Genomic DNA, 14,097 nt, shown 5'->3' on the forward strand with positions numbered 1-14,097 from the left:
GACTGGGAGGGTGGGAGAGGGTGACTGGGTGACAGTGACTGGGTGGGTAGGTGGGTGGGAGAGGGTGACTGGGTGACAGTGACTGGGTGACAGTAACTGGGTGGGTGACAGTGACTGGGTGGGTGACAGTGACTGGGTGGGTGACAGTCACTAGGTGGGTGGGTGGGTGGGTGACTGGGTGGGTGGGAGACAGTTACTGGGTGGGAGAAAGTGACTGGGTGACAGTGACTGGATGATTGGGTGACAGTGACTGGATGGGAGAGAGTGACTGGGTGGGTGGGTGACAGTGACTGGGTGGGAGACAGTTACTGGGTGGGGTGACTTACCTTGCCGCCGGATGCTTTCCCCTGCTGCCCCCGATATCCCCGCGGCAGCTGCCCGGGACGGGAGGTGGGCTCGGGAGGAACGCGGGAAGCTGGCCGCGGGGGGAAGAGGGCCGCAGTAGGAGCTGGTACTTCCTCCTCTGTCCCACGTTGGGGGGGAGCCCCTGCTTGCCCTGCGCGCGGGTCCGCAGGGGAATCGCGCCAATTTTTTTAACTTGAGCAGGGGGGGGGGGGGGGGCACCGCGCGGCCAGACTCGCTGCGACCCGGCAATTTTGGTTCCGTGGCCCGGTGCCAGGTCGCGACCCACCATTTGGGAAACGCTGCATTACACCATCACAGAACGTACATAAATATACATCAACTCGCTGAAACAAACGCACATGCAAAGAGGGTTCAAAAAGGCATTTCCAGCTGTTACAGATTAGAGTGGCCAAGGTTTTTAAAAGCAATCCTTTTTTGCGTGTTCCCCACAGAATAACCAGTTGTCACAATGCAGTTTCTCAGATCCTGTCCGTACAAACCATTACCAGACTGTGAAAGGTTTTTACTGATATGCACTTGCTTGTAACAGCCCAGTGGCCTAATTAGCATGCTTTTAGGAAAGTATTTCCATTAGGCACCGTCTTCTCCCAATTAACTGCTTCATTTTGCTGCCAGCAGCCACTGCTTGGCTAATCGCACCTTTGGCCCCAATAACGCCAGTTTAATGAGGGAATTTTCTCGTGTGTAGAAGTGCCACGTTGTGTCAGCCTATTAATCTTTGGAGCACACAAATTTCAGGATGTCAAACAAACACATCCTTTCCATTGCTCCCAGATTGCCGCACAGCCAGGGACGTAGCTGTAACCCGTCGGCGGCCCGGCCCCTGCCTGCGCATTAATTCCCCGCAGCGGGTCAGAGGGCGGGGCCCAGAAATGCAGAAGGGAGGACAGAGGGGAAATCCCTTCCTCTGCAGAGCCTCTGTAGGCGGGGCCTAGGTCAGGGGGCGGGGTCTCAAACAGTGTAGCGTGAGGCTGGAGTTGCAGCCTGAGACAGGCTGGGAAAGGTAAGAGGGAGGGGCGGGGCCTCGGTCAGTGGGAGGGGCTGGAACTGCAGCCTGAGAGACAGGCTGGGAAAGGTGAGAGGGAGGGGCGGGGCCTAGGTCAGGGGGCGGGGCCTCAAGTAGTGCAGCCTGAGAGACAGGCTGGGAAAGGTGAGAGGGAGGGGCGGGGCCTCGGTTAGTGGGCGGGGCTGGGATTGCAGCCTGAGAGACACGCTGGGAAAGGTGAGAGAGGGACGGGGCCTCGGTCAGTGGGCGGAGCTGGGACTGCAGCCTGAGAGACAGGCTGGGAAAGGTGAGAGGGAGGGGCGGGGCCTCGGTCAGTGGGCGGGGCTGGGACTGCAGCCTGAGAGACAGGCTGGGAAAGGTGAGAGAGGGGCGGGGCCTCGGTCAGTGGGCGGGGCTGGGGCTGCAGCCTGAGACAGGCTGGGAAAGGTGAGAGGGAGGGGCGGGGCCTCGGTCAGTGGGCGGGGCTGGGACTGCAGCCTGAGAGACAGGCTGGGAAAGGTGAGAGAGGGGCGGGGCCTCGGTCAGTGGGTGGGGCTGGGGCTGCAGCCTGAGAGACAGGCTGGGAAAGGTGAGAGGGAGGGGCGGGGCCTCGGTCAGTGGGCGGGGCTGGGACTGCAGCCTGAGACAGGCTGGGAAAGGTGAGAGGGAGGGGCGGGGCCTCGGTCAGTGGGCGGGCCTGCGACTGCAGCCTGAGAGACAGGCTGGGAAAGGTGAGAGAGGGGCGGGGCCTCGGTCAGTAGGCGGGGCTGGGGCTGCAGCCTGAGACAGGCTGGGAAAGGTGAGAGGGAGGGGCGGGGCCTCGGTCAGTGGGCGGGCCTGCGACTGCAGCCTGAGAGACAGGCTGGGAAAGGTGAGAGAGGGGCGGGGCCTCGGTCAGTAGGCGGGGCTGGGGCTACAGCCTGAGACAGGCTGGGAAAGGTGAGAGGGAGGGGCGGGGCCTCGGTCAGTGGGCGGGGCTGGGGCTGCAGCCTGAGACAGGCTGGGAAAGGTGAGAGGGAGGGGCGGGGCCTCAGTCAGTGGGCGGGGCTGGGACTGCAGCCTGAGAGACAGGCTGGGAAAGGTGAGAGGGGCGGGGCCTCGGTCAGTGGGTGGGGCTGGGGCTGCAGCCTGAGAGACAGGCTGGGAAAGGTGAGAGGGAGGGGCGGGGCCTCGGTCAGTGGGCGGGGCTGGGACTGCAGCCTGAGACAGGCTGGGAAAGGTGAGAGGGAGGGGCGGGGCCTCGGTCAGTGGGCGGGGCTGGGACTGCAGCCTGAGAGACAGGCTGGGAAAGGTGGGACAGAAAAAAGACGAAGAGAGCGCGCGTGCGAGAGCGTCTCTGGCGCGCAAGAAAGAGGGAGACAGAGAGAGACAGAGGGGGAGAAAGAGACAGAGAGAGAGGACATAGAGAGAGAGGGGCCTGCATTTTTTTTTTGCCCGGGGGCCTGCACGTCTAGCTACGCCACAGCGCACAGCCCCTGGTGAAGAGCAGCGATTGTGACAGAGGATATCTGGACTCCCCCCCCCAGGTACATCTTTTAAAATAAGTTACAGGATCATAGCAGCCAAGTATGTCCTAACCCATATGTATACCCAAGACCAGGGAGGGGCAACTTCAGTCCTCAAGGGCCACCAACAAGCCAGGTTAAGGATATCCCCACTTCAGCACAGGTGGCTCAGTCAAAATGAGTAAGCCACCTGTGCTGAAGCAGGGATATCCTTAATATATGTATTTATTTGCTATGCTATCATTTATATTTGCTATGGCCCCAGTTCTTTTCAAATACGCACTTCTTTCTACCAGCCTCATGTCTCACTCTATTCATATATCTCCATCTCTCCTTCCTTCACCACTTCTCAGTTCACATGAACTCCTTTCTTACCTGCGCCCTCTGACACTACACGGCTATACACCCTGCACTAAAACACACCCCTACAAATCATTCTCTTTCTATCCATGCTTCTCCTCCTTGCTTCTGGGGATATCTCTCCCAATCCTGGTCCCTGCCTTATTTGTACATGCTCTTATCCTCGTCTTCCACATACAACTTCTACTCCTGGTATCAACCCCTCCAACCTCATACCCATCCCCTGCCACCATCCCTCCTCTCTCCCTTTCTCCTGTGCCCTTTGGAATGCTCGCTCCCTTTCTAACAAGTTCCTCTCTGTGCATGACTTCTTTCTCTCTCACTCTGCTCCTATTTGCTATAACTGAGACGTGGCTCACTCAGTCTGACACACTCTGCGCCCTGATGGCAAGGGTGGAGGCTTGGGGCTCCTTTCCTCTCTCTGCCGTTACCGAACCCTTCAATTCCTCACTCTCTTGCTTTTCCCTCCTTTGAGGCTCGCACTGTCCAGATCTTCTCTTCTCTCCCTGTCCACATGGTGGTCATCTATCGCCCACCTACCTCTACTCATCCCCCTTCTGCCTTTCTCTATCACTTTGAATCCTGGCTTTCTTTCTTTCTCTCCTTGACTCCCCTGTTCTTCTCCTTGGGGACTTCAACTGCCATATTGATGACCCCTCACTCCCTTGGGCTTCCTGCTTTCTCTCTAACCTGTTCTTTTGGCCTTCAACAGTGGACTGCCACCAGCACCCACAAGGAGTGCCACTACCTAGACCTGGTTTTCACTAAAAACTTGACTTCTCCATTTCCCCCTTTCCTCTCTGATCTCCTCTTATCTCTCCATCGTACTTTCAGTGTCTCCTGCTAACACCTCCTCCTCCATCGATCTCTCTGTGGGGGTACCCCAGGGCTCTGTCCTGGGACCTCGCCTCTTTTCTCTGTACACACTTTCTCTAGGTGACTTAATCACGTCTCTTGGGTTTAAATATCACCTATATGCTGACGACACCCAAATTTACTTTTCAGCCCCAGACCTTACACCTGCTGTACAGACCTAAGTTTCTGAATGTCTCTCGGCTATATCTTCCTGGATGGCCACTTAACATGGCAAAAACAGAGCTCTTCACACTTCCTACCAAACCTGGCCCTACTACCTCCTTCCACATTACTGTTGGAAGTACCATCATTCACCCAGTAACCCAAGCACGCTGCCTAGGGGGTCACACTCGACTCCTCTCTCACATTAAAAAAAAACGTATCTAAAACCTGTTGCTTTTTCCTCCGCAATATTACAAAGATACGCCCTTTCCTCTGCTGCTCCAGTGCCAAAACTCTATCTCAGGCCCTCATTCTCTCCCATCTCGATTACTGTAACCTCCTGTTGTCCGGCCTTCCTGCCTCACCTGTCTCCCCTACAATCTATCCTAAATGTTGCTGCCAGACTCTCCTAAATCTGTTATACAAGAAAACTGGGGCGCTCCTCACAATTATACACACTGATACCCAAAATCTAGTTGGCGTTCAAAGTGGATGTAGATAGGCGGCAATGATGCACATAAATAATAAAATCATGCAATACTAGCCGCTGGTCTTTGCTGCTGCTCAGCCGGTAACGGATCTCCCACGATCCTCACACAGTATGAAGACACAATAAGGCGAGCGCAAGCCAGAAAAAACAAAAACAGAAACAGCAAAATGTAAGTCACACAATAGCCTAAAATGCTAAAAATTGAATGGGTGATGGGAGGGGAAATAGGATGGAAGGAAGTAATACAAAATCACTCACACGGCCATGTCACAAAGGTGGCTTTAGCCTACGGCTTGCTTCATTGATCACTGGTCCTGACGGAGATCTCAGGAGAGAAGGAGGGGAGAACAGCAATAGGTGTATGACACTGTCAAGTGACAATAAATGGTGGGGTGGATAAAACAGATATATATATATATATAAAAATAAAAAAACACTCGCATATGGCCATGTTTTTTTTTTTCTGGCTTGCACTCGCCTTATTGTGTCTCCTAAATCTGTCTCAGCGTCTTTCTCGCACTCGATTCTTCTCCTCACTTTTAAAGCTTTCCACTCTTCTGCGCCTCCTTACATCTCAGCCCTAATTTCTCGCTATGCACCATCCCGACCGTTCTGCTCAAGGATGTCTTCTCTCTACTCCCTTTGTATCTAAAGCCCTCTCCCACCTTCTCACTGACTGCCCCACACCTCTGGAATGCCCTTCCCTGCAATACCCGACTAGCACCCTCTCTATCCACCTTTAAGACCCACCTGCCTAAAGAAGCATACGAGTAGCACCGTGGCCAATACTATACACTATGCAACACGATACATAAAGCTTGGCACCCTTCAGAAGCACTTACCAGAACATCCTGTCTGTATGTTCTTCCTAACTACCAATTAGATTGTAAGCTCTTCAGAGCAGTGACTCTTCTGTAATGTTACTTTTATGTCTGAAGCACTTATTCCCATGTCATTTGTACAATTGTCACGTGTATTACTACTATGAAGCGCCATGTACATTAATGGCGCTATATATATATATATATATATCTCTACTATATATTTGTGAAAGCACTGTATGTTTGTCTGCATGGCCTGTGTTCCTAGGGGAAATCTCATTGGTCCCTTGGGCCGCCCGCCCCCGCACCTCTCATTGGCCTGAGGCGGAGTGACGGGCCAAAACACAGGCGCCACACACACACACACAAGGCGCCTCACCCGGTGCTCTCCCTCACCCCCTCCCCCCCCCCACACACAGAGCACACGGCTCTCCCCTCACACAGGCCGCTCCTCCGGCTGTCTCCGCCTCTCCCCGCGAGAGGCCCAGCACCTCCTCACCGGAGCGTCTCAGCCTCTCCGCGGAGGAGCCGGCCGGTATCCGGGGGAAGAGGAGCGCGGCCGTGTGCAAGGTGAGTACACGCAGGGGAATGGCTTATTTAACGCGTCCCTGACTCCCCCTGCCCTCCCTCCCCTTTGCCCCCCCTCCCAATGCCCCCTGCCCTTTGACCCCTCCCCTTTGCTCTTGCCCCTCCCTGCCCCCTGCCCTTTTCCACCCTGCCCTCCCTCCCCCTGCCCTTTTCCCCCCTCCCTGCCCTCTTGCCCCCCCTTTTTCCCCTCCCTGCCCTTTGCCCCCCCGCCCTTCCACGCCCCTCCCCCCGCCTGCCCTTCCACTCCATGCCCCCTGCCCTTCCACGCCGGGTATACCAGCTAGTATATATATATATATATATATAAAAAGACATACAATACTGACCCTGGCCACCCCTGCTCTAGACATAACTTTTTCCAGGATAGAACTCCAATTTGGGATAATATCAGCTTTCACAAAGAGCTGTATGGAATTTATCCCAATGAGCCCCACACCCCCACATGTAGTCCCGAACCACCATCACAGAATACACGTTTGTGAGATCCTGGCAGACAAGTCTTTATTACGCAGATAACAGAAAATGTACTCTGGTTTACACCGTTGAATGCTTGGCCAGCATCGGTCAACCGTATTTGGTGGTGGGGAGGATATCTTCCAACTATTTTACAGAATAATACAGCGCCCTTAACTTGATCTTGCTGCACCTGAATTCATATGTACTTTAAGTCATTTAAACATCCTTCCGCTTCCTTCTCTCTACAAAAAGGAGGCTTGAGTGGTATTGAGTAAGGTGTAGACACTGCAAGATTCAGAGAAAGGTCTTCAGACGACCGTGCAACCAAGTTATCCTTCAGGAGACACTACTTTAGACCGTGTGAGCAGCAGGGTCTGCTGCCAACTACTCCACTGTCATTAGGATCGTTCAGTGGAGAGCTTATATTTATCTAGCCACGCTTGATCCAGGTAAACCCATAGAAATCTGCACCACCGCAGCCATGTACTGGTGATCCGGCAGACGTTTGTAGTGTTAAACATCCGCACCCAAAAAAGTTGCAAATCTCTCAGGATCTGGGGGCTGAGTTTTTTTGGGGAGGGGGGGTGGCCTTTCTCCCCCCCAGTTCATGTTGACAACAATATTCACATGGTCCCAGGTTAATTGTTACCACTGGCAGAAAGAACTTCAATAACATGGATTTGATGCAACCAACTAGGCCATGTTCATGCAGGTTAATTGAATAAACCTAATTGCCTCACTGGGAACCCACAAGGAGTGATCAGGGCATTGAGTTTGCATTCCCTTCTGCCACCTACTGACTCAAATGCGACATTGCATGCACACCACCTGTTCACAGTTCTTTCAGATGAGCACTCGCCCTGTACATTGGGGTGCACTCGCCCCGTACATTGGGGTGCACTCGCCCCGTACATTGCGGTGGGTAAACTACAAAGCAGCCACAGGTGTGGCAAATTAGTAGTGAAAATAGCCACACCATGTAAGAATTGAGGTATTATGTTGCAACTGCAAAATTTAAAAAAAACACTGTGTTCGTGTTTTGAATAAACTTGTTCAAACTATTCAGTTACAAAGTGTCAGACGTAAACCACTAAAAATGGTTGAAATTGAAAATGTAAGACAATTATTTTTTTTCCCCACCTCCAACTTCAAATTTTTATTGCATTTTTCCATACCAAATAAAACATTGCATATTCAGAAATTTCAAATGTGGAATAAAAATATTCTTACCAAAATTGTAACATGTTTCTGTCAAAAAATAAATAAATAAAAAAAGGGGGTGGGGGAGGAATAACAGGTGTGAGATCTCTGCTTTTGTTATTTTACTTATTACTCCTTTGTGAACTGTAATTGTAAGACAATTTAATGCAAAATTTGACAATCCTTATTTCTGACAAGTTGGAGAAACTTTGGCTGAAGATCTGAACTCAATGCACATCTTAGCCCAGCCTCCCCCAGCACCCTTCCTCCCCATCTCCCCAAATCTCTTTCAATGCACCACACACAGGCAAGAAGCACGCTCTAGCATCAGACCCCAGAAGTTCCGGGTCACACTACTATAGCCCGTCACACCAGGGGGGTGAGGGGAGGGGGGGTAGCACGTGCTCCTTCCCTGTGTCGGCAGAGCAGGCTCAGGACGGGGGAGCGCGTCAATGCTGGCGCTCCTTCCCTACCACCCTCAGAAGCGGGAGAAGCACGGGGGTGCCAACATCACGGCCTGCATAGGGGGGCCACCTGCACTAGAATCTTCAATTCGCCACACGTGTTGAATGGCAACAGGGTCCTGCCCACCTCAGCGCCTTACATGGCGTGAAAAAATGGTTCTCTTCAGCCACCACGACATCACACCCTAGATAAGAAGGAAGAGCATTAATATCTAGACAGAGACCTTTAATTAGGTAAACGTTGACACCGCACAAGCACAGGGCTGTGACCAGCATGCATTAATTACTTTCATAAATATCACTAGACTCACAAGGAGGAGAATGCAAAACAGAGCGCCTATAAATGGCAAACGTTCAATTTGTTTCGACTAAATCTTTATGTGCAATGAGGTTGTGTAAAATTCTCATGCAAATATCTTGCAGTTTCCCCTTTCAATAAATAGCTCCGACAGCTACAATGTATGTTTACAAGGGCTACTTGTCCTCAACACACAATGCATGGCATTCAATATCTCATTGCAAGATGCCCCCCAATTATACAAGCCTAAAGAACAGTATCTGACAGCACTAATGCCTGTGCAAAGCATAGCTTGGGCAAGTGTCTGGGTGGAAGCGGCAGGACACTGTACAGTAATAGGGATTGTAAATACACATGCATGAAGTTAGGACATAGTTAGAGTGCTACAGATATCTTGACTTCTGCCACAAACAAGCAGCTTCTTCAGCCTCATCTTGGATGCTGAATCGAGAAGGGAGCCTCCCAAGTGTTGCTATGTAGATGGCTGCCGTTTAACTGTCAGCAGTGATTAAAGAACCAAGGAGCGATTACTACCATATTATCTAATGGCAAAATGAAAGTACAGATGTACAACATCCCATCTCGCTATGCTGTGACAAGCCAACCTCTCCCACGCTGGGATAATTCCCTATTGTCGGAATGTTTGTTGCACTTTATTAATTAGAATTCCCTGTATTGTCGCTTTTGTAAAACGCAGAGCACATTATGGGCTCTATACAAATAAAGCTATAGCCATTAAATGCAGAACGGACACTGCACTCACTTCTCGGCTCTTGAAACGTTCAGGTCAGAAGCGCAAGTCTCATCGATCAGCGCTGGTTTATACACACGCCTGAGAGGAGAAGCAGAGGCATGAATATTCTGCACGTCTAGGGCTGGATCACAGTATAACAGTTAACATTTTAATTTCAAATAAAGCATGTTGAGCACTGAAAACCATCAGTGTATTGCCACACGCTAGAACAAGAGGAGTGGCCAACTCAGGTCCTCAAGGGCCACCAAGTCCGGTTTTAAGGATATCCCTGCTTCAGCACAGGTGCTCAATCAATCCCAGGTGCTGAAGCAGGGATATCCTTAAAACCGGACTTGTTGGGGGCCCTCGAGGACTGGAGTTGGCCACCCCTGCACTAGAATACCTAAAGAAACGTCATGTGTCAAAAAAACATGTTAACCAAGCTCTAAACCGGTGCAAAATGAGCAATTATTATTACACCAGGATCTACCAGCTATCCGGGGGTTAAAAAGGGAATACATAATGCTATAGCAAAGTGTTTGGCCTGGTAACCATTCCTAGCGCTCACTGTGTTCAGAGCGCCAAGTGTAGACGCAGCCAACATTTCTCTCTGCCACCTAATGACACAAAAGTGACACTTCAGCCACAGTTGTAACGCCTCTAGGGGCAACTCAATTAGAAGTGAAAAATAGTAAAAAAAAAAAAAAAAAGTTATTAAAATCTGAAAAAACAGCAGGTACCTGAAGATAGACGATCTAGTAACATCTTCACAGAAGTCTCCTAGAAAAGATAAGCAGGGTGTTTCATGCAAGAATCCAGGAACACAAGCCCAGCATTTTATTTCTACTAATAAATGTAAAAACTCCCCCAAATGTCCAACAGGAGGCGAAACCTGCTTACCCACAAATTAAATGAGGGTGCAACAGGGGGCAAGATTAAAAGACACATGTTAAATAAAACTAAAACGTAAAGACAGCGATTGGGAGTTATCTGGCTGGTAATCATTCTTGGTGCCCACAGATTAGAGCACTGAGCGTAGACGCAGCCATTTTTCTCTATGCCACCTAATGACACAAAAGTGACACGCCAGTCACATCTGTAACGCCTCTAGGGGCAAATCCTTTTATAAGCAAACATCTGGGAAAAAAATAGCATATACCTGAAGGCGAAGGTATTATTCCAGGAACATCTGGACAGATTCATCCTATAAACAAAGTGTAAGCAGAATGATCTGTATGAGAACGCAATGGATCAAACCCCAGAACAAGACCAGCATTTTATTTCTACTAGGTAACAACTCTAAATACCCAAGAGATGGGGCGCGGGGGGGGGGACCACGTGCTTATGCCCAGAATTATGCAACAAAAAGGGAGGGGAATAGATACATGTTACGTAAAACTAAATAGACAAAAGGGAATGTTAAGGCTGCTAATGATTCCTAGTGCCCACATAATACAGAGCACCAAGCATAGACAGACACTCTATGCCACAAATGTGACACGTCAGCCACATGTGTAACGCCTCTAGGGGCAATAAATTTAGAAGTGAAAAATAGTAATAGCAACGACTCAAATCTGAACAGCAGGTACCTGAAGATATAGATCGTGGTCTTCTAGTAACACCTTCACAGATGTGTCCTAGGAAAGATAAGCAGGGTGTTTAATATATAGCAAGAACCAAGGGCACAAAATAGGGACCTGAGGCCAGAATTGTATTTCTACTAAGTATAAACTCCCCCAAAATGGTCAAAAGCCTCCTGTCTTTTCCTGTATTTTACACACACACACACACACACACACACACACACACACACACACACACACACACACACACACACACACACACACACACACACACACACACACACACACACACACACACACACACACACACACAGTGTAATTGTGTTTTATTTATGTGAGAAGCAATGTTATAGGCCAGCAATGTCAAGGTTTCAACCGAGGCATATCTTGTGTCCCTCCCATACGTTGATTGATTTCCGCCCCCCCCCCCCCCCACTTTCCCTATCCGACAAATAAGCAGTAGGAGAAACCTGCTTATCCCCAAAGTGAGGGTGCAACAGGGGGAGAGGTGAATAGCACAAACACGGTAAAGACAGCGATTGGGAGTTATCTGGCTGGTAATCATTCTTGGTGCCCACAGATTAGAGCACTGAGCGTAGACGCAGCCATTTTTCTCTATGCCACCTAATGACACAAAAGTGACACGCCAGTCACATCTGTAACGCCTCTAGGGGCAAATCCTTTTATAAGCAAACATCTGAAAAAAATTAGCATATACCTGAAGACGAAGTAATTATTCCAGGAACATCTGGATAGATTTATCCTATAAACAAAGTAAGCAGAATGATTAGTATGACAATGCAAGTCAAGCAAAAAAACAACATTTTAATTCTACCAAAGTAAAAAAAAAAAAAAAAAACCTCTTCCAATGTCCAAGAGAAGGGGGAAAACACCACATGCTGATCCCCAAGACTAGAATGGATCGATGTTAAGTGAAACTAAATAAGAGAAAGTTAACGTTCTGGGTGTATCCGGCTGGTAATCATTCCTAATGCCCACGTGTTAAGAGCACCAAGTGTAGACGCAGCCCTGTTACTCTATGCCACCTAATGACACAAACATGACACAGCAGACATGTCTGTAACGCCTCTAGGGGCAAAACCCCCCACAAACTTTTCTGTGGAAGGGGTGCACTTTCTGGTAATAAACCAAGCAATACAGCACGTGTCCCTCCAGTACAGTGCTGAGCCGAAATAATAAATATATAGTTATACGATACCATTTGGCATCCGGAACAGAGACAGCACATAAGGGGGTAGTTGAGAAAAGTGTGTGCGGCTCTCTCAACAACACCCGTGTGTGGTCTCTTGATTCAAGATTCCAAACGACAAATAAAAAAAAATAATAATAATAATAAACACACACACACACCTCTTTAGAGACCAGGCAAAATTGGGATTAGGCACAAATTTGTAGCCCTACTGCAGTCTTGACAAACTCTTTTATAAAGGTCTGCCAGCATAGTTTGCCAAACACGTGGCATATACACATTACCTACTAAACATTCAAAATAAATTAAATGGATGTTCATTTTCTCCCCCAATATCTTTATTTTCTATTTGCCCCACAGGCACTTCTGGCAGTGGGAGGGTTACAAGACTTTCTTGTTAGCTCAAATCTCCATTACTGAAGCCCTTAAAGCAGCTGAGTGGGAAACCGTCAGTGCCAGTAACGCATTGCAATATTGTGTTTAGCTGGCCCCCTCTGAGGGTTTATAAAGGCAGATACTAGGGTCAACTACCTCCAAACTTCCTCCTGCCCGCTCTGCTGCGGGGAGCCGCTCCGCCCACAGGCCTCTGCATACTGCGCTCTGAGCAGCGATCCATCACCTCCAGCATCCACGTGGGAAAGAGAGCACCTTCCGCTCTGTAGGGCCTTTTAAACTATCCACTACGGAGAGAGCATGGGATCAAAAAGCTTTGGCGAACTCATTGTGTGCACTCTTGCCACTGTTCTCCACTAGGTGGCACTAAATGCAACCCATTGACAGAATGAAGCTGCCTATTCAATATGACTATAAACCATAACGGAACATTTATTGTCATTCAATTATTAATTTATTAATTAAATTCACCCAGATAAGCCTAAAAGATGTAGGGAAAATAATAGATAATGCATTGAGAAGGAGTATTTATCAAGAAGAAAGTAGAAAAGTGTACTTTTGGGGAAGATCAGTGAGGATCTGCCAGAGATGACGTATCTTCTTGGCATTTGGATCCAGAGTATTGACAATTAGACAGGCAATCCCTTGAAAGCATTTGGGGGATCTATCTGTGTTGTGCACCCTAGTAAAATAATATATTAGATGTGGTTATGTAAAGATCACTGCACATCTCTATTGCAAAACAGGGTTACATTGGTCCTGAGGCAGTAACGATTGTATTTTAAACTGTCTGCAATGTTACAATGTTACATGCACAGTAATTAACGGTAGATAAGGACCATTTGGTCTCATCTGCCCACTGGGCCTTGCTGTAAACTCGACACTACTTATTCTAAAACATTTAAGGGTTTATTTAACAGTAGTTGGTAGTGATGGTTTAAAATGGTTCACCTGCTGCTTACAGCTAATACTGTTGTGTGGCGAGCCCCCTTGGGGTGTCTTTGTGTCTATTCCAAGCATTAACACCATCTATACGCGAGGCACCTGTTGTAAACACCATGGTGCCCTTTCACCCAGAAAAGCATGAGAAAAAAATACACCAATTGTTTGTTTCCTCTTAAAGCAGCATCCATAACACGCGCATTGCAGCACGTTTAATTCTGCTTTTCAGGTGCCTGACAAATATGTACAGGTAGGTACAGACAAGATGGCTTGGTTATGTTAGGTGTACCAACGTACAACTATCTTGCAAATACAGCAAATCATAATCTGGTTACATCTGTAGCAGTGGTTCCCATATATATATATATATATATATATATTTATGTAACACCTTTCCCCCCACCCTATCGCGGATGGGGGCCATGTGGGGAAATCTACACTTATGTTACCTGGTGTGGTGCGTTACCTGATAGGCTCACAGAAGACCTGAACCTCCGCCACTGGGAGCCTGGGGTTACCTGATTCGTCGTACACAGCGCCTCCACCTGTAAGGGGTCCCACCTGAGTGGGATGGTCCTCTTACAGGAACCACAATAATAAGACACGCACACAGTGTATGCTAATAACTGTTTACTATTGCTAATACTAATAACTTCGGTACCTGTACCACACAGAATAATGCATAT

The 14,097-nt window shown here is 48.9% G+C and overlaps 1 long non-coding RNA gene and 5 other non-coding genes across 6 annotated transcripts; all 6 read right to left on the reverse strand.

Moving 5' to 3' along the window:
• Positions 1-7,710: 7,710 nt before the first annotated feature.
• Positions 7,711-12,729, reverse strand: LOC142472119 (uncharacterized). Its single transcript, XR_012789608.1, has 7 exons — positions 12,608-12,729; positions 11,585-11,629; positions 10,873-10,920; positions 10,443-10,487; positions 10,024-10,063; positions 9,314-9,382; positions 7,711-8,437 (listed from the first exon to the last, which is right to left on the reverse strand). It is a non-coding gene; the product is annotated as an uncharacterized LOC142472119 (long non-coding RNA).
• Positions 9,818-9,954, reverse strand: LOC142472471 (small nucleolar RNA SNORA17). Its single transcript, XR_012789720.1, has one exon. It is a non-coding gene; the product is annotated as a small nucleolar RNA SNORA17 (small nucleolar RNA).
• On the reverse strand, positions 10,269-10,401 carry LOC142472467 (small nucleolar RNA SNORA17). The gene has a single exon (XR_012789717.1). It is a non-coding gene; the product is annotated as a small nucleolar RNA SNORA17 (small nucleolar RNA).
• Positions 10,701-10,812, reverse strand: LOC142472472 (small nucleolar RNA SNORA17). The gene has a single exon (XR_012789721.1). It is a non-coding gene; the product is annotated as a small nucleolar RNA SNORA17 (small nucleolar RNA).
• Positions 11,412-11,544, reverse strand: LOC142472468 (small nucleolar RNA SNORA17). Its single transcript, XR_012789718.1, has one exon. It is a non-coding gene; the product is annotated as a small nucleolar RNA SNORA17 (small nucleolar RNA).
• On the reverse strand, positions 11,833-11,966 carry LOC142472470 (small nucleolar RNA SNORA17). Its single transcript, XR_012789719.1, has one exon. It is a non-coding gene; the product is annotated as a small nucleolar RNA SNORA17 (small nucleolar RNA).
• Positions 12,730-14,097: the final 1,368 nt, after the last annotated feature.

This window comes from Ascaphus truei, chromosome 21 (genome assembly GCF_040206685.1).
Source record: "Ascaphus truei isolate aAscTru1 chromosome 21, aAscTru1.hap1, whole genome shotgun sequence".
Taxonomy (NCBI): domain Eukaryota; kingdom Metazoa; phylum Chordata; class Amphibia; order Anura; family Ascaphidae; genus Ascaphus; species Ascaphus truei.